Source organism: Melopsittacus undulatus, chromosome 5 (genome assembly GCF_012275295.1).
Source record: "Melopsittacus undulatus isolate bMelUnd1 chromosome 5, bMelUnd1.mat.Z, whole genome shotgun sequence".
NCBI classification, from domain to species: domain Eukaryota; kingdom Metazoa; phylum Chordata; class Aves; order Psittaciformes; family Psittaculidae; genus Melopsittacus; species Melopsittacus undulatus.
Genome location: NC_047531.1, coordinates 12,453,158 through 12,474,293, shown reverse-complemented (window position 1 = coordinate 12,474,293; position 21,136 = coordinate 12,453,158). Strand labels below are relative to the sequence as shown.

Sequence of the window (21,136 nt, the reverse complement as noted above, 5' to 3'; positions counted from 1 at the left end):
GTGAAAAAAAAACATGGTAAATTTGTTTTATTAACCCAAGAGAAGCTGATTTACCCTATATATATATATATGTATATGTGAGATTTAAATCAGCATGGCAAAGAAAGCCCATACCATGCTAAAGGTTTCATCAGTATCTAGTTTTCCAGACAAATATTTAATGAAAAAAAGAATCCTGCATATTGTTTAGTATGTTCTGAAGGAAATGAGACTTAGGCTATTGTACTCTGTCCTTACCAGGGTTTTTCTGGTAACTTTTGAACCTATTGTGCAGTTTCTAATTCAAACTTGATGAAGGGCTGGAATTTTCCAAAAGGATGGTGACCTGCCCCCAGTAAGGAGGGGGGTTCCCTTGATGGTTTCCTGTTGTATTGGGAGAGCACACCCGGCTACACCTTGTCAAGTTCTTAAGCAAGGTATATGGCAGAATACAGGGACAGCCTAAGTGGAGGGTGATTTACAGAGCATCAAGATCAGCTGTAGGTGCTGTGGGATGGTGTATGATCCTGTAGGGCAGGCAAAGGAGCTGGACTGAGGCAGTGCAAGCAGATGAAGTTGTAGGACACATGTATGTAGGGCTTCTTACATTGTCTACTCATGCAGCAACTTATGTTGCTCTATAGACATTTAAAAAAACCACAAAGAAAAATCTGTCAAGTATTTTTTGCTTTACTATGCAGTTGAGTTGTTAAACAATGTGGAAACACAAGTCAGATATAAGAAGGATATTTACTTCCTGGTATAGCTAGAAGTACACATTTTTTGCTGTCCTTTTCTTTGCAGGTACTTTTTCTTAATAAAGATGATAAATGTCTTAACAGTATTTCACAAATAAAAATGAAGTGCCTTTAATATATCATGCTTTTAGAGGTTCAGTTCAGTGTCATGCACCATAAATAAAGACTAATACCCAATAATTTATTTTTAAAATTATTTTATTGTGTACCATTTAAACAGCAGGACATTTATTCCTGAGGCTTGATACTTGTGGTAGTGGTATTCTGAGTATCTTATATGATGTTGTCAAAGAAGTAAGATAATACCTTGAGGACTGCAGAATTATTAGTGATTTTTCTTTTCATCTTCCAGTTTGAGTTCTCAGATGAGTTATTTATCATCCTGTTACCTGGCAGAAAGTTTAAGGGAATTCTACTCTATTTATATCAAAATTGTTTGGTTGTTCCCAAGGAACAGGCACAATGTGCTTTTGCTTTCTTGTTTCATGAGTATAGCTAAATCTGTATCTCTTTTTAGTTCTTGAGCATACGCTGACTAGTTGAAAATCCCATAATGAAGAAGCACATAATTTGTTTAATTGGTGTTCTGCATGATAGAAACAAGGGCAGATGCAACTCCTTGCTCTCCCCAGTAAATCCAGACCTGTGGAATTTACTTTGAAGTTGCGACAGTTTTATGTCCTCAGGAGTAGAAATGAATTACTCTTTCTAGACCAGATAAATTAAAGTTTAGAAGGTAATGCAGGCTGCCTCTGAAGCACAGAAGTCAGCAATCAGAAAACTTAAATGATGTAGAACTCATAATTTTCTGCAATTTTTCTTTCTGTTGATTCCACCGATAATTAAATCTGAACCTTTCGGCAGTTCTTGGAATGTTATTATGAAATCCTACAGTGACGGATTGAAGGTCTCCATGTTCAGAGGTGAACGAGGTTTTTGTCATAACTCTACCTGAGCGGGTTGAGTGTGCTTTGCTAACATTCATGAGGGTAAAAGGTGATTTCTTTCTTTTACGAGTAGAATATTTTACAGGTCTTTGACAAACCTAAACTCAGAGGCTCTTGATAAATTGTTTAAGCTTGGTCCACTCAAGCAAACCTTTTTGATTTGATGCTTTTCATTTTGGAAAATGCTTCTATTGCAGCCATCTATTCCAAACTGTCAAATTATCTTTCTGAGTGAATATAGTAGTGCTACAATACATGACAAGGAAAGAGTCAGTAAACATTTGTTTTTTTCCTACTTCCTGGTGTGTTTTGTCTGAAATGGGGAAAGCACTTTTCATATCTAGCCTTAACTGAGCTGGAATATTGCAGTACCGGTACCTCACTGAAATATCACCTAATTTTTTATTGATGTACTCCTGTAATAACCTAGTATACAAGGTCTTCTCACTTGTCTGGCTTTAACTGTTTATGCGAGTGAAATCGATTCATTCACACAACCCTGAGTCATCGGGTGGGTGTCAGGATGATGGAGCTAGTTTTTTTTTCAGTGATATCCAGTGATAGGACAAGGGGCAATGGGTGTAAACTGGAGCATAGGAGGTTCCACGTGAACATCAGGAAGAACTTCTTTACTGTAAGAGTGACAGAGCACTGGAACAGGTTGCCCAGGGGGATTGTGGAGTCTTCTACATTGGAGATACTCAAGGTCCGCCTGGACAAGTTCCTGTGTGATGTACTCTAGGTTAGCCTGCTCTTGCAGGGGGGTTGGACTAGATGATGTTTTGAGGTCCCTTCCAACCCTTGGGATTCTGGGATTCTGTGATCTGGGGGTTGGGACTGAACCCAGATACAGGTAGAGTAGGGACACCCCACAAAATCCGCTGCATCTAATGCTCAAAGTATAAAAAAAAATCAATGTGCTTTCCAAACATACTCGATGGATCACTGAAATCCAGTAACTACTGACCTAGTTTTGCCGTTCAGTGAACAGGCAGTTTAAAGATGCTTAAGTGTCAGAAAAGTCAAAATTGAAGAAAATTATTTAGCAATGAAAGGTGTAGAGGAGACTTCTTGATGTTGATTTTACTAATTCCTTCAAAATATGAGTTGCCATTTAAAAATCCCTATCTTTTTAGAGGAGCTTATTTAATTGCCTGTCAATATGTGGGTGATGAGTGTAGCTATGAAATAGATAATCTCCTTGGTTTTCTGGTGTTAGGCCAGTATTAAAGTAATGCAGAAATGAGGGGATTGCAGTTTTGAGTGCTGCTAACCTGTGAAGTTGCACCAGGGGAGGGTTAGACTGGATATGAAGAAAAATTTCTTCACTGAAAGGCACTGGAACAGGTTGCCCAGGGAAATGGTTGAATCACCATCTCTGGAGGTATTTAGAAGACATGTAGATGTGGCACATAGGGATGTGGTTTATGGCGGACTTGGCAGTGGTAGATTAATGATTGGACTTGATGAGCTTAAAGGTCTTTTCCAACCTGAATGATTCTGTGATTCTATGGCATTTACTGGAAGACACAGGCATTTACAAAAAGACTTTTAGTGTTTCTTAGTGTGTGGTAGGATGGCAACTTATATAGGTAAAGCTTATGTTTGGTATGCAAAATGTTCAATACAGTCCTGCAGGGTATCCTTGTCTCCAAACTGGAGAGGCATAAATTTGGTGGATGTACCACTTGGTGGGTAAAGAACTGGCTGGATGGACGTATTCAAATACTTGTGGTCAACAGCTTGGTGTCTGGCTGGAGACCAGTAATGAGTGGTGTCCCTCAGGGGTCAGTGTTGGGACAGGTCTTGTTCAACATCTTTGTCGGTGACATGGATGGTGGGAATGAGTGCACCCTCAGCAAGTTTGCCGATGACACCAAGCTGTGTGGTTCTCTTGATACGCTAGAGGGAAGGAATGCCATCCTGAGGGACCTTGACACACTTGTGAGGTGGGCTGATGCCAACATCATGAAGTTTAACCATGACAAGTGCAAGGTCCTACACCTGGGTCAGAGCAATCCCAGGCACAGCTACAGGTTGGGCAGAGAAGAGATTCAGAGCAGCCCTGCAGAGAAGGACTTGGGGGTGTTGATTGATGAGAAAATGAACATGAGCCAGCTTCAGTGTGTGCTTGCAGCCCAGAAAGCAACTGTATCCTGGGCTGCAGCAAAAGAAGCATGACCAGTAGGTCAAAGGAGGTGATCCTGCCCCTCTACTCTGCTCTTGTGAGACCTCACTTGGAGTATTGTGTGCAGTTCTGGTGTCCTCAACATAAAAAGGACATGGAACTGTTGGAACAAGTCCAGAGGAGGGCCACGAGGATGATCAGGGGACTGGAGCACCTCCCATATGAAGACAGGCTGAGAAAGTTGGGGCTGTTCAGCCTGGAGAAGAGAAGGCTGCGTGGAGACCTCATAGCAGCCTTCCAGTATCTGAAGGGGGGCTATAGGGATGCTGGTGAGGGTCTCTTCATTAGGGACTGTAGTGACAGGACAGGGGGTAATGGTTTAAACTGAAACAGGGGAAGTTAGACTGGATATAAGGAAGAAATTCTTTACTGTGAGGGTGGTGAGGCACTGGAATGGGTTGCCCAGGGAGGCTGTGAATGCTCCATCCTTGGCAGTGTTCATGGCCAGGTTGGATGAAGCTTTGGGTGATATGGGTTAGTGTGAGGTATCCCTGCCCATAGCAGGATGGTTGGAACTGGATGATTTTAAGGTCCTTTCCAACCCTAACTTTTCTATGATTCTATGTTATCACATGGTTTCTGCATTACAGCTAACAAAACCAATTTGAAGATTCTCTAGAACAAGGGATGGTTTATTCAAAAAGAAGAAAGTTTCTCTTTGTGTCTTTGTTAAATGACAGGCTTTTTTGTTATCCCTTTTTTATTTTTTTTAAATATATTTATATTCACAGAATTTTATACACGTTTAGCTTACCACAGGCAGATCATTTTGGCCATGCTAGAATCAATTTCTCACATAATGAATGGCTTATGAAGGATGTTTTGAACAGAATATCATCCTCTCTGCTGAGTGATATCATTGCCTGATAGTGGTATGATAGAGACTTCGTAGTACATGGAAAGGATCTCGTGTTGTATTTTTTGAGTAGACAATATGCTGTTCAAATGCAAATCGCGCATATTTTTTCAATAATATTTTAATATATTGGAAATCCTCTTAGCAACACTACAGCTAAATTAGTGATGGAACAATGATATGAATTGAATGACTTGAGGCATTATCTATGTGCTCTTCTTATGGGCTCAGTTTCTGAAGAAGGACTAAATAAGATCCCAGTCCTGCAGGATTACTTGAATGAATAGATCCTGAAATGCGTGAATAGGTCCTGATATGTAAATCTTTTCAGGATAAGAGCCTTTGTAATTTCTAAGGCAGGAACCATATCTGTCTCACTGCTTTGTGATGCACCTTCAGTATGAATGCATAAGTAATAATGCTTCATTTTAATTCCTTGTGAAAGCAGTGACTTCAGCTCTGGCCATGAGTTAAATCCAGAGTGAACGGGGAGCAAGCACTGCAGAGGCTCTTAACACATTGATAGCATTCTCTTTTGCACTGTGAAGTTGCTTTTTTTACAGCCTGTGTTCATAAAGCCTATGGAAAGGCAAGAGCTTGGGTCTTGCCTATAGAGGGAAGAGGAAGGGCTTGGATCTTGCAGCTCAAAACTACTCAAGAGATCTAGTTTCCCCTGTTTGCAGAGCTCAATATCTAATCAAGCAGCCTGCAGCTAGTAGTAGATGATGAGATGTTGATATGATTAACCAAAGCAATTTTAGAAATTGCTTAACCTCATAACTGAGTGGTGGCAGCTGGAAGAGGAGTTATTTCTGTGAGTTGCAGTAGCTCTGGTCAAGCCTAGACTGCAGGAGGTCTGCTCCTGCTACCGGGAGAGGGGGAGCAGTGAGTGATATTTGGAACTTAGAGTTTATTTTTAGCCTAACTAAAGTCTTAACTTGCTAATTAAAATATAGCTGTTACATTAGTCCAGCTGCATTTTAGATAATAATACAATGAAGACAAGCATTTACTAGTACCTGTCCCCTTCCCTGGTTTGGCTGGCTGGTGGTGCCTGTGTTTCTCAAGGAGAATTGATGGGGCAGACAAGTGAGGTTACAATGAGCCTTTAGCACACTGGTGACAGGATGAGTTTCATGCTAAGGGTGGGGGTCCCTTACTGTCTCCTCATAAATCCACTTGGAGCTCTTTTCACAAGTTTTCTAGCACAGTTGGCCTACCTGCAGTTTCTTCATTGATTCCTAGTTCCACATTATACTTATTTTTCTGTTTCCTCTTGCCGAAACTGGTTTTACCTGACTCTCCTTTACACTGTGATTTATATTTACAGGCTGATGCCTCTGGTGTTTTTCTGTGCCTATGTTATGCTATGCTATGCTTTGGTTTTATTCTAGGGCTGTAGGCTGTTCTGTGATTTTTCCATAATCTTTGAAAATGGGAAGGAAATTTGGAATGAGAGAACTTTCTGAATATTAAGCTTACATCTGATTAACTGTTGATTTTTTTTTTAGTACCAGTGCAGACTTTCCTGTGAATGTGCCTGTTTTTTAAATGAATCTAAGGCTGGATTCCAGCAATTGAGCTTAGTTAGGTTAACATCACAGCTAAAGGAAAGCTGGTGTGACTTTTACAATCACCCCAGAAGGAGCTAAGCTGCATAATCTTTTTTGCAGTTTTCAAGTAGGTTTTCTTTGTGAAGGACTGGTGGGAAAGGCCATATGCATCGGAATATGAACACAGAGACTTGAAAGGATTAGGTGAAAATGCAGAGAAAGGCGTTAGGGAAAGGAGGCAAATCATCACTTACAGCTTTGACAAAAGCTACTAGGAAAATGTCAGAAGTCCTTACTGTTCTGAGTCAGAACTGAAATCTGAATGCAGTTTATGCTTTTAGAAGACCTTGGTGTAATGGTTGGTACTCAGATAATTTTGTTTTAGTGTGACAAACTAGCATATTGATTTTCAATTGAACCTTAATATCTCTAGATAGGTAACAGCTTTGTATCTCTTTGGAGACTGGAAAATCTAAGTCCCTTGACATGGACAAAAAGCATTGTCTTTTTTATTTAAGCAGGACTCTGCATACTGTATTGTCTTCCAGAAGCAATTCCCTAAAGCTTATATTCTTCATGTTAGATATACAAATGTCTTTCAGTTTGGTAAAGTTCTTACTTTCCCTGTGTTTCTTTTCCATGAGTGATATTTTGTATTACATACTTCTCCTAGAATATCCTCTGCAATGGAATGATATTATAACAAGTATTACAGAATAGCTTTTTCTCAGAGTGCAGGTTAATTTAGAATGACCCTTTTTTGCCATTGCTGAGCATGTTTGGTGCCTGGTGCTGAAGTGATGGGTCCTTTTGATTAGCAGAGACTGAAAGTGTTTTTTTCAAGAGCTACTCATGATGGGCTAAGCATTATTGAGTTCAGCAGTAATCTTTCTACATTGCAGCGTTCTCTCTTGCCTCACACTGTGGTTGAGGCTGAAGAAGTGAATTTAGATCTGCAAAGATGATCTAAAATTCCATGTGGTTTTCTATAAATTTTCATGTATGGAGATTCAAGCAAATTACTTCATTATCTTTACAGCCCACTGGGAATAGGAAAAGTGGGATAAAATTATATATATATAAAAAATCTTCTGCCTGTCTTCTGTATGTTATGAGCTGAAATAATCAAATCACGTTTTTGTAACACTTGATGCAATAGTGCCTGTCCTTACCCATGTAAAATCAATAAGTCAGGTAGCAATTCTGCCACTTTCCCAGCTGACTTCAGTGGCTTGATTCAGGTACCAGTAGATACAAATAATGATGCTGCCAGTGTCACTGCTTAAATATGAAGGAAGAGTATACTGTGGAGCTTCCCAGATTTGTCTGTGGAAGATGGCTTATTCTGTCACTAGGAGTGAATCCTGCTGGAGCATCTTCCTCCATCCTCTGTGTGCATGGCAAGCAGGGAGATGCTGAGCAGTGAGTAATCTGAGCAGCAGGACCTGCCACCAAGGAGCAAGCCTGGACACCCTGCAGGACGCCACTGAACTCTGGGCCTGGGTACTGCCTGGGCACATTCAGACTGCCAGTACTTGTATGGCTTATCAAAAGGGTTGTTTTTTTTTTTTCCGTAGGTGTCAACAAATTCTCTTGCTAGAGGATAAAAGAGAGAAAAATACTCTATTTTAAAAGCCTGACTCTTATTTGTGGGCCACAGGTCTACAGAGCTCTTTCACTTTTAGACCACTCTTCACCTGGGTTTGGTTTTACTGGTGTGTTGTTTTCTCTTTTGTTTATGTCATCTAAAGTACAGCATAGCAAGAATCTTTCATCCCATTTCCCATTTTCTGTCCATAGGCATCCAGTGCTCACTGTTGTCTGGGTCAATATGCTGAGCTAGAAGCAGTCCTTTCACCCTCTGCCTGTGTGTACTGCATTCTTCAGCAGATCAGTTTGAAAATGATTTTGGTCCTATGCTAAATGTAAAACCAAGAAAGATTATATTCTGTTTTAAACTTGCAAGGATAAACATATTTAATTTATAGTTTCCTAGACTATTCTTGGTTATTTCCTCTTTTCCCCTGATTACAGCACCTTTCTAGATACTCTAGATGGTTTAAATCAAAACAATGCTGTTCTGTGCCTGTAGTTTTTCTGTAGTCCCTCTCTGCATTTCACACTTGGAAAATGTAATTCTAATTCCCTGATGTCTATAGTCTATCTTTTTATTTTAGCAACTGTCTCAGTTTGACAGGCTTTTCCATAATACATAGGTTCTTAAAGGTGAAGTTAAAAGTTATAGAGGTGAAAGACTCATAAATGATAGAATAGTAATATCCAGGGTTACTGATAAAAGGGAAGGAAGGTGTTAACAGCTAACCAAGTGTTGCCCTGTTGAGGATGAAATTAATGTCTGTTGATTTCTTTAATCTTATTTTGCTTCCTACATTGCACAGTGGGTTGTAAGCTTTGGTTGAAAGAAATTAATGTAAAGCTATTAACAACAAGCACAGGTTGGTGTAACACAGATGGATCTTGGGAAATAATATATAGAGAGTTATAGAAAGACTACTGTATATTAACTGTGACGGTGTTTCTGAATATGGTAGGGAATAGTTCTCAAGCCTTTACTTTGAAAAATGACTGAGATAACTTTAATGAGAAATTTGCATTCTTTAAATGCTTGCCATTTCAGACAACCATACAGAAACTTGAAATTGTTTTTTCTGTGTTCTGGTTTATTTTCCACCCCAACTAATAAATCATGATGCAAACATGTATACCTTCTTATTAAGTGTTGGAAAAATGACAATATTTTGCATTATCCTGTTGATGGAATATGCAAGTTATTACTTCAGGAACTTCCTTCTTGAGATAAATGTGTTTCTGGAAAACAACTTTTCAGAGTTAAGACATATGACCATGCAAATGTGTATACAGCAAGGGAGTGAAAGACTAAAATTTAGGCATGACAAAATAAGTCCTTTTGTATATGTGGCTCTGTAAGATTAGTTCCAATTATTTTTGTCCACAGACTCTCAAGTAGCTAGAAATAATGGAAATGCTCTTTATAGATAGGGAATAGTCTGATATTCTGTCCAGGTCAGCAGCAGCAGAATGATTAAACCCCAGTGTCTTAACATGAACATTTACATTATAAGAGGGAGAAGGGATAAGTCTGGGAATACAGTCATCTTCCTTCACCTCTCAGCACAGTGAAAAGACTGACATTAAACTTCTGGAGTTGTATCTCTTTACATAGAAATGCAGCATGCAGAAAAAAGTAGAATTGACATGGCTTAATGAGGCCTTATGAGAAAACATTCGATTTCCAGTCTTGTAAATAATCATTAAATCACTGAAGGGCAGATCTGATTTTGCACTGCAGTTAATCAGAGCACAGGCAAAACAAAATAGTAAGCACACTTCAATTAAACAGCCTACAATGTGGTATAGCTCTGGAGCCTGAGTGCTTGGGTCTTTTATGTCACCGATGGAATTGGCAATGGACCTTACATATATACAAAGCTCCTTGCCTTATATTCACATACTTAAATCGTTGTCCATTTGGCTATTAATACAACTTAAAAATCCTTTGTGCAATAGCAATCAGCTACAGTTGCAGAAGGAAATACAGGTGCGAGAGTGAGATGGAAATCTGTTAGTTTATGTAGCCAGCTTCTGAAGTGAGTACTGTGTCTTATATGATGTGTTTGGGTTGCACTACATCTTGGAAGCATTTGAAAAATTGTAAGTAGTGCCAGTATAGTGTAGTTCTTTCCTTGGATCCTCTGATCCAGACATACAGCGGATATTGCACGGAAACTGCTAAGAGAGGGAATGGAGATATGGAAGTAGTTTGACAGAATCTACAGTTGTGAGTCAGAGAAGGCTTGGGAAGAAGAAATCAAAGCTGAAGCTGAGTAAAGACTTTTTGTATCTTTCTGGAAGAGCATGTCATGATTTGCTGGATGGAAACATATAAAAGGAGGGATCAGAAGAGAGACTATGAGCGGAATAATGAAATGTGTTAGAAAAAGCAGATTTGTGATGGTAAACCAGCATGTATCGGAGCAGGCATCTCAGTGTAATTTACCGCAGGAGAGAGTTCTAGGATCAAGTTTTTCTCATATGGTATTAATGACTTTAAAAATAGCTAAATGTGCACCTAAGTGTATTTTTTAAGGCAGTTTCTAATAGCTTGCATATCAAATAATCAGGAAAAATAAAACCACACAAACTCTGCTTTTAAAGTTTAATTTTGGTAACATTTTATTAATTAAATGTCTTTATGCAAGAAAGTGACTAACTGGAAACCCACACTTATGAATTGCAGGAAACATCTGGGAAAAGCTGACTGTAAGAGAATGTTATGGAAATATACAGAACAAATTCTAACAGAACTGGTAATTGAAAAATTGGGAGTTGAGCAAACAACTGAACCCTGTCTTTATTTCATTCTAGATACTGCCTCTGGATCTGCATTGAAACGGAGTCCACCTAATTAGAGGTTCGTGACGTTTCTCAGTTCTTACATACAGTTTTAAAATAATTACCTATTACCATGTTTAAGTAATGAAGTGAAAAAATATGATCTTAGTAGCTAATAATTAGTCCCAGTGCAATGGGAAAAGTGGTAAAAACTTTGTTAAGTCAGAAATTTATGCTGAGCTAATGCACAGAAGCAGAGTTGTGCTTTTGGCCTCATCGGTATGGTTAGTTTGTAAATGTTAGCTATATTGAAATACAGCACTTTAGCATTAGATCTACTGGCAAGGTTTTTGATTCAAATAATTCTCTGGTTTGAGTTGATCTTTGGTATGTATATCTATCTGTTCCTGTTTGAAGCCTGGAGTAGTCAGTACTTCTGAGACTGTGTCTGCCATGAAAGCCACATCAAATAAGCATTATATATATATATATAATACAGAAGCACAGGACCAGATCTGTGTTTTCTTTGACTATTCAGAAATGACTGCTGGGTTCTAAAATATATGTATGTTTAAAGCATGGAAGGTGGTACTCAGTGATCAGTTTAGAGCAGGCTAAAGCCCATCCAGACTTGGCTCTGTATATATGTATTGCTGGGCAATTAGAAGCCCATAGCTCAGGGATGACTGTATTCACTATATGAAGGTGAACTAATTTGGGGCTACCTATAAAATCATGTTAAAGTGCAATAATCAACATGACATGACTCTGATGAGCTAGCCTGGTGGGATGGACAGTTGAAATAACAGTAGCAGTTCGGTGGGCATATATGATTTCAAATCCATCTAGTTGCCTATCTGAATAGCTTTAAATTTTCTTCAGGTGTATGCAGACTGATTTCCCCCCTCTGCCCCCCTGAATATCACTTAAAGATTGCATTAAATTCATGTATTCCTAAGACTATCATTCAAGTAAGAACATAAGCAAGAGGTATATTAATACAATTTTTGAAGCAGTTCTCATGCATTAAATGAAATATATTATTCTGTGGTAGAACAGGACCAGAGGAAGCCATGGCTTCTAATGGCAAAACATGGTTCCTTGGCTTAAAGTTATTTAGTACTGACACGTTTTACTCTGCATCTTTTATCTTCTATAACTTCATTAATTTTCTGCTGCTAAACAAGGAAAGCACCAGCTCAGAGTAGTGCTAGTTAATCCTGTAGGTACCGACCTGTAGCCAAAATCCTTCTGGGAGTCTGAACGTTGTTGTCTTTGACTGATAATATTGACAAACTGTTTTGTTCAATATTTGTGTAGTACTGAACCCAAGGAAGTTGTGCAATATAGGAAAATAATAGTGATACGTCCTATACACTGTTGGGTGTCTTTGGGAAATATCTCCTTGCGTTTCTATTTTATATACTGCTTCAGCTAATTTAATGAACAAATTAATGTAGATCAGACTTCATTTTGTAGTCATTGTTAGCTAACTTGTCTGAAAATAGCTCAGAATCTCTGGTTTTGCTGTTTCATTCTTATAGAGTCAAATATTTATCTGTTTTGTCTGTTTCCAAATGACAATGACATCAGTTTTTGTACACTCTATCGCTTAATTCTGGTGAAATGGCATATGTTGTAGGCATGATTTCAGTCTTTGGACCTTGAGTTATCGCATAATCACTGGAGAGAGCAAACTCTTCTGTTCAGCTGGTTTTATTTGTGTTCTAGAAAGCTGATCTCTACAGTAATGAAGACATAAGTGCAGCTTAGTTATCTGTAATTCCAGTTGCCTGGAAGTCAGTAGGTGTTTCTACATTTGGATGATGAGTATGGTATAAAGCTCATTTACACCTTCCTGAGTATGGGGTACTATTGCACAGTGCTTATTAGCATCATACCAGACTGTAATAGTTCTGGTCCTTACAGAAACTGTGCTTAGGCTCTTATTTTGATTTACAGGTATAAGTGAAGCTTCTTATTAGCCAGATGTGATGGAGTTAGCCGCTGGCCTTGTGTAGCAATGCGGGAAAACAGTGTATTTCTCAGACCTGTAGTAGTACATGATACCCAAGCCAACTTTCAGGGTGGTTCTGTCCTCTGTGCTTATAAATGCATCTTAGTATATCTCAGGATATTATATCCATGAGACAAGCATTTGTTCCTGACACCTGTTTTGTATCTGAGCTAAGGTCCATCAAGTCACTGTCATGTACCTTGTCTGTTTGAGAAAGGTTTTGTCCACCTTTGTTGCACTGTTCCTCACACTCAATTTTCCATGCACATGTCATCATGCGTTCCTTACCAATAAGCCCAGAATTGGCATGGCACATGCTGTTAGTCTCTTATTAAAGAACAACCTTTCCCGTTCTTATTGTACTGTACAAACAAGCTCGTGGTCCCAGGAGCAGCTTGATATACCTGGTGCTTTTTGTCTTCATTCCAAATGGCCACAGTCTCCTGCTGTTTCTAATTTATAACTGCCATCAGTAAAGATGAATATTACGTTTATTCTTTGGCTGGAAAAAAAGCAAAATGAAGAACAAAAGCCCTTATGGAGGAGTGGGAGTTGGAAGTGCAGGAGCCAGTGCTTCCCTGCAGTGGCAAATTGCATTGCTTTCTTATTCACCTGCTGGGACAGGGCGCCTGCCTGTGAAAACCATCAGGTAGTGCTGTGGGTTTGTGCAGCTGCAGCAAGCCTGCAGGTTGGGAACAATGCCTTATGTGTAATTTTCCCCAGGGAAGGAAGAAGCAGTGGGGAGAGAGCTCTCTGTCTCCTGCATGGCTCTCTCCTGAGCTCCTGGGATGTGGAGAGGGAGCAGGCCATATGCTAAGTGTAGAGCTCTGATCACCATCTTTAGACAGTGCCTGCCACATAAAATGACAGAGAGGCTGGGAGGAGGGCGGTGCAGCTGTAATGTAACATTGCAACCTCCCTTTTACTCTCTGACCTTATGGGAATAGACAGCTTTGTATAGGATCTGCCAGTTGTTCGTGTCTCATTCAGGACTGGAAAAGATGCTGAGCCATGCTGAGCTGCAGCAGAGAAGTGCTCTCTGATAGGACTTAGCACTTAGAAGTACACAGTTGGGCTGCAGGCAAGAGGCACAAGGTGCCTGTTGAGTGCCTCTCCCACGGTCTGACTCAGAAACATGATTCTGTGATATGACCAAGCACGATGCCTCTCATCTATATGAAGAGAAAGTTGAGAAGCGAGAATATCATTTGATGGGTATTCAGAAGGAGGAATAGTGTTGTGTTAATTATTGCATCTCATCTAGCAAAGCTCTTTGAAGTATGCCATAAACTAATTAAATATCTAGACATCCAAAAATAATTATTTCCATATATAATTGGTTTCCTATGATGTGATGCAGTCCTTTCCCATTAAAATTAAGCTTTTCAGTGTGCCAAAGTATGAAAGAGTTAGATCTGTGTTTGGATGTAACTGTGATTCAGACTAAATACTTCTCAACGATCTTGCAGAATTCAATTTGAATATGTTAAAATGAGCAGAAACAGTTCAAATCGACATTGTCCTGGAAAGGCCTTTGTAGGATACATTCTGCTTATTATACATTAATTTCTATAACTATGCAGCTGCCTCTTATATTGGAGGCATTATTTTTGAATTACTGAAGTATTTTAAGAGCGATGCTCTTGGTAAAGGCATAAACAAAGTACAAAGGCCAGTCTGTTTTCCACACAGTAGATTGTTGTGAAGAGTTTGTGCCAGCCAGTACAGAGTGCAATCGTGTCTTATTCCTCTCGAGAGATAAATTACTCAACTGCCACAGTTCCTGCTGCTCCACATTCTTCTCCTTAAGCAGTATTGTTGGAGTGGTCTGCTCCTCTTCACAGAGCAGGCAGCCTAACTGGCAGAAATGCAAATGTATAGCACTGTCTTCTTCATGAAAGGTCTTCACCTGTGAGCTCTTTTGGATTAGCACTCTTTGGATAAGCTTTCCCAACAGTGTAGCTTGTGCTGTAGATTATTGCTCCTAAAAGAAAACCAACAGATTCTTTTTCAAACAACTGCATTATGCACAGCAGTATCTATTAAAGCTGCACATCTGCAGAGGTGTGTTATTGATTGATACACTGACACATGCTGACAGTCCAGGTGATTTATCTTGCCTTTACTCTGATCAGAAAATTTTGCTCAGGGTTGTATTTGCTCCGGTGGTTGATGGAACAGGGACTGTGAACAAAAAATGTGTGCCCAACTAAGATCACCAGATTCAAATGTATTTCTGTCTTCAACTCATTTTACTGTGAAGTGGGTAGCACTGTTTGCCTCCAGCAATCGTTCCTTTTTTAAAAGGTTTGTGTTGGCAGCTACATACATGTTTTAATGTGGCTACCATTGCAGCTTCTTGACATGCCTCAGTACTATTACACCCTGCTTGGGGTTAAAATGTGCCTGGCATACTACTAAAAAGCACCTTCTGAGTGCTGCTGCCCCTGGTGATACAATCCTTTGACCTTGCTAGGATAATACTGAAGCATATATGTAGTTGTTAAAAAACATTAAATAGAATTATTAAAGAAATCAGCAGCAAATACTGAGGATCAAGCGCAGACATTCACTAATTGGGGGTGCTCAGAGAAGACTGTTAGGTTGGCTTATGAAAGCCAGAAGCCTTGGAACAAGTACAGAAACTGAAGTGACAGAGATCGTGTATACAAGTCCCCAAACTAACACACAGCCCTTCATTATGCAAGGAAATTAAGCTGGTGTTTTGCTTGGAAGAAGTACTTGTTGCATAAACAGTGTGACTGGAATCCTTGAAGATGCTCAGATTATTTCCCATGTTCACATGTCAGTGCTCTGCTCTCCCTAGGCAGGGCTAGTGGGAGAAAGATGGTCCAGATGTTTTGCCATCTACTGGTATTGATGCTGGGGTTGAGTAACCAATATCAGCATTTTTTCTTGATGAAGAAGCGGTCTGTGTCTGGCACTTATCACAAGTGTGTTAAAAGCTATTTAAATCAAGGTGAGGTATTAAGGCACTTATTTTTATATGTTGACAGCTTTCTTAAGTAAGTAAGAAGAGATTCATATGGGTGTTGAAAACAGTGCACCAAATGGCCTTGCAAGACTCTGACATCTTGGATGTGTGACTTGACTTTGCATCAAGAATAGTGTGTGTTTTTTATTAAAAAGTGTAACTTTGCAAAAAACTGCTTACTGGAGCTTCCAAGAATTGTGCAAAGCTGTAATTATTCACAGATTTTAAGACACAAAAGCAATCCCTAGAAAATGCAAACCACAGAATCTTTCCCTGAAACAGACATTAATTTGAACTGTTAAAGATGTTCCAGTAAGATGTTCCAGTTGTTGATACTTGCGCTATTAGAAGTTTTCATTAACTATAAAGGGATTAATGTTTACACTACAGACTTTTAAGATGATATGCTGAATGAATCCCACCCTGTGTTAAATACATTTAAAAATAAAACAAATTAAACATTAAACCATTATGACAGTATGAAATATGTTATTGTGTGCTGATATATATGGAATGTGATGTTTCATCTTGGCTTTCTTTCAAATAACCCAGATGGGTTGAAGTTCTTTAGGTCTTGGCTGAGACAAGTTTCATGAATGTGGCTGTATGACTTCTCTAGAAAATTTTCTTTAAACATCCTTTGAGGTTTTGATTCAATGACTAAATGCAGAATACCAGTATGACTTTTCTAACATCATGTACTGTCCTAACCATACCAAATACAAAAGCATAACTTACATATTAAATCTGAGGAAAATTATGTATTAGTGTCCAAGAGTTATTTTTTTGACTAGTAGCTGTCACAGTGCTGTGTTTTGGCTTCAGTCTGAGAATAATATTCATAACACAATAGTTAGAAACTAATACTTGGTTGATGTCTGGGCTTTAACAATGACAAGTAGTATGTAATTCTGCTTATCTCTTCAGGGATGGCTAAACGTTCACACTAGAAGTGCATATTCAGCTGCTTTGCTGGTCCTTGCTGACTACTTCAGAGCTCTTTGGGATACAGCTTTCCATTTTATAAATAAGACTTCATGCTAATTGATTAAAATAATACCATTCTAAAACTGAGAAAGGATAGCGTAAACACATTACTTTAACTGACAGATGAATAAAAATTTGATCCAAATATGAATTATAAAAAATTCACAAGAGCCTACTCGATTCTGCAGATGGGGTATAACAAATTGCTGAGTTACATGTACTCTGCTAATCCCAAATCACACTAATTTAAACAGCAGTGTTGCAAACTGTTTCTTTTCTCTTTTTTTTCTGTCATCTGCATAGGGGTTCATGCCTATACACAAACATATTCATGCATATACATGAGTAAGGTAATTGTATTGGTCTCTTCTGGATGATACCCATTTTAGTTAGTCTAGTAGATACAACAGGTTTGGTGATTTTACTTTCTTCAGTCCAGAATAAGCTTCTCAGAATAATTCTTGGTAATCTCCCGTAAAGCATATGACTAATATGCAGAGTATGTTGGTTACTGTTCACAGAATCACAGAATTGTTAGGTTTGAAGGGGACCTCTGGAGATCTGCCTAGACCAATCCTCCTGTTCCAACCTTCGAAAGTTTCTCAAAGCTTACTAGGATCTTACAGATACTTATTAGCATCTCCCTGTAAGTGCAGAGCATTGCAAATGCCAGAACATGAGGAGTTCAGTGATTACTTCTGTAAATTAGATTAGGAATCACTGTGCTGCTGCTGAAGTAAAACAGAGAAATCTAATATTAGGCTGAATAATGGTGTTAAAGAGTTCAGCTTCTGGATGCACATCAGGTGTGGACCGGAGAGAAGCCGTCTGCTGTCTGCTCTTCACTGTTCTGGTGAGAACTGTTTTGTGCAGCTGATGGGAAACCAGTGAGTCTGTTTTGGCAGCAGCTGGGTAATCTGTTTGTTCCATCAGGAGATCAGATTTGGGGTATTTAATGGATCAGAAAGGTAGCTTCCACTGCTGTGGGTGGGACATATTCTCTTCTCTTAGACTTGCCTGAAGAAAGCGATGATGACTGAAGGTATGAACTCTTCCATCACATCTGCCTCTTACAGTTCTTATGGATTCCTACCAGCCTGCTCATAACCCTAGCAAAAAATGCCTAATGCAGTAATCCTGTAGACAGTGAGTAATTTTCCAGTGAAAAACATCACAATCATGAAGCACTGATGGTGACAAGCCCGTCAGCTACCCCACCTCTCTACCAGGTCAGCATTGGGAAAAGGGAAAATGGCAGCAGATGCCAGCACATTGCTCTATGGCCACAGATCAGGTTGCATCTTGAAAATTTTCCTTCTTATGTTTCATGACAGAGCTTAAAAATGAAAATATTCTTCTAAGTTAAAATATTTTTCTATAGCCACAATATGAATAGGAGTTAATAAAGAGTTTAGTCTTAATTAAACAGTAATAGAAAACCAGAACAATGCTGTATGTTTTGTTTTACAGTGATTAAGGAGATTCAGCTTTACTTGTCTTTCAAATTTATTTTGAAGTTTAAACTAAGGTGGAAGCAGTGGCCTATAACTGAAGTCTGCTTCTTTTGAGGCAGCCCAGGATACGGTTGGCTTTCTGGGCTGTAAGCGCACACTGAAGCCGGCTCATGTTCATTTTCTCATCAATCCACACCCCCAGGTCCTTCTCTGCAGGGCTGCTCTGAATCTCTTCTCTGCCCAACCTGTAGCTGTGCCTGGGATTGCTCTGACCCAGGTGTAGGACCTTGCACTTGTCGTGGTTAAACTTCATGAGGTTGGCATCAGCCCACCTCACAAGTGTGTCAAGGTCCATCTGGATGGCATTCCTTCCCTCTAGTGTATCAAGAGAACCACACAGCTTGGTGTCATCGGCAGACTTGCTGAGGGTGCATTCAATCCCACCATCCATGTCACCAACAAAGATGTTGAACAAGACCTGTCCCAACACTGATTCCTGAGGGACACCACTCGTTACTGATCTCCAGCCGGACATTGAGCCATTGACCACAACTCTTTGTGTGCGGCCATCCAGCCAGTTCTTTATCCACCGAGTGGTCCACCTATCCAATTGATGTCTCTCCAATTTAGAGACAAGGATGTTGTATGGGACAGTGTCGAACACTTTGCACAAGTCCAGGTAGATGACATCAACTGCTCTACCCCTTTCCATCGATTCCGTAGCCCCATCATAGAAGACCACCAAATTGGTCAGGCAGGATTTCCCCTTAGTGAAGCCATGCTGGCTGTCACCAAGCACCTTGTTGTTTTTCATGTGCCCTAGCATGCCTTCCAGGAGAATCTGCTCCAAGATTTTGCCAGGCACAGAGGTGAGACTGACTGGTCTGTAATTCCCCGGGTCATCCATTTTCCCCTTCTTGAAGATGGGGGTTATGTTTCCCTTTTTCCAGTCGTCAGGAACTTCACCTGACTGCCATGATTTTTCAAATCAATTCTCACAAAAAATTTTTTGAGGATCATATTTAAAGAGGGGGATGCAATCTGTGTATTTCCGAACTCTCTTCCTTGTGTTTTACAGAACAATGGAAAACTATACTTTTCAAAGTGAGTCATGTTTGTGTGGGATGGGAATATGTCTGTGTGAATTCAGTGTTGGTTCTGTGAGCAGCATCTTTATCACAACTTCTGCTTTGACAAGAAGCTTTCATTTAGCTTTGTATATTCTTTTCAGAGGAGGCATTTGCGTGTGATAACCAAACTGCATCTGGGAAATGGTGACAGAAGCCATTACACTGTGGTTGTCTTTTCGGGTAAACCAAGCAGCTGGTTGCCAGCAGCACTGCTCAGCTCTGAATGATACCTCTTAGAGCAGGGCTGGGAAGGGGAATGTGGGAATTCCCCACAAGGAGCACAGAGACAAGAAGGGTGTCAGAAGGATTCTCAGTGGTTTTCCCTGACTGGAAGCCAAATGAAGAGAACAAGGAGAGTTGTGTGTCCAAAGTGCTCAAACCAAGCCCTGGACTAGTTATTCACTGGGGGTATAATGAAGAAAAGAATAAAGAGTCATGTGAGTTTTAGGATGAAAATATTTAAGCAACTCTGTGTCTTAAAGATCAGGATTAGAAAGACTTGTGATTTGGGTCAAAGCCAGTCTATCCTTGGGAAAGGCATAGAAGAGCTGGCAGTAGGATGGGGGAGACACAAATCCTGTTTGGCCTTTGCTTGAAAGAGTAAAACTGAAGACTGTTTATAATCATGATAAAATTTAAGCAAGAAGTCAAAGTTGTGAAGAAACTGATTACAGAACAGCTCCTGAGGCTGGCTTGTGGACCATACCAGCTCCTTGCTCTGCCTGGTTTAGGCAGAGTCCTGGGGCTGTGGTCAGATGAGCTATGATAACACCGCTGTCAGTGGTTATTAAAACTGCCAAGCCTTGGAGGTGTGTGAGGATTGGAAGCGTCTCATCACCCACTTAGGTTGGTTTCTACTTTGATGAGAGCCTACAGGTAAAAAAAATAATCATCAATACAATTCAAAGACTTTGGGGTGCTTTATAGATAGTTACATACACATATACATATTATATAAAGAAAGTATAGTGGTCAGGGTACATATAAAATTCAAAATATCCATTTAAAAATATACTTTTAATGTATATATAAGTATATTGTGCCAGTCGTTTATGTCACATACTTACTAAGCTGCTGAAATTTTCACAGAGCTTGTGTTGCCACCACCACCAATGTAATGGAACTTTAACTTGATGGAACATTTTACCGTTTGCTAAGGAAATAAGGACTGTGCAATAATTTTCTGTCAGCCCTCTGCATCAGGTTTTGAACTGCTGATCTCGCTCCTGCAACATGGAAGGAAATCTGTGAGTCTTAAAGATAGAATCATAGGATAGTTAGGGCTGTAAATAATTAAGTTCTTACAAGTTTCACAGTGGCAGTGGCTCAGTAAAGATGAAAAACCCAAATCAGTGCCCTACTGAGTGGAAAGCTGTTATATATTCTCCTTGGCAGCAATCAACATATACATACCTCCAGGCTAAGCACAGCAGGTGCTGTCTCCTGACCAGAAGAGATGTCAGGAAATACATGTTGTTGGAGAGAAACTGAAATTATTTTGGTTAAGGGGTATGAGAGAAGTAGGACTCAAGTCTGTAGGAAGTCTTGTTTCATTACATCTCTTGGTCACAGAACAAGTCATTACATATTTTTTATCATTTTATCGTTCATACTTCTAGTTTTGAGCAATGTAATTACTGAATTTTCCAAATATGCAGTTTTAGAGATAAGATGCCTCTAAGAGGAGAATGAGTGGGAAATTGAGCATTTTTTTACATTATGCCTAATGCAGCTAAAGCTATTTTTGCTTCATACTTTATCTTTAGAATTATTAGCTATGAAACATTTCTTGGTTTTGTTCTCTGACACCAGTCTGACTTGCAGCTTCAGAAATATTTTTCTCTGGTCATTGAACAGATTAGCATTAGTGCTCACTGAAATACTGTACACATGTCACT

At 39.5% G+C, this 21,136-nt stretch overlaps 1 protein-coding gene across 1 annotated transcript in view; it reads left to right on the top strand.

Moving 5' to 3' along the window:
* Positions 1-21,136, top strand: part of CNTN1 (contactin 1) — a 201,595-nt gene that overhangs the window by 24,201 nt on the left and 156,258 nt on the right. The window contains exon 2 of the mRNA XM_005148087.3: positions 10,689-10,734. The gene's annotated coding sequence lies outside the window, so the exon portion shown is untranslated. The remainder of the gene's footprint in view (positions 1-10,688; positions 10,735-21,136) is intronic.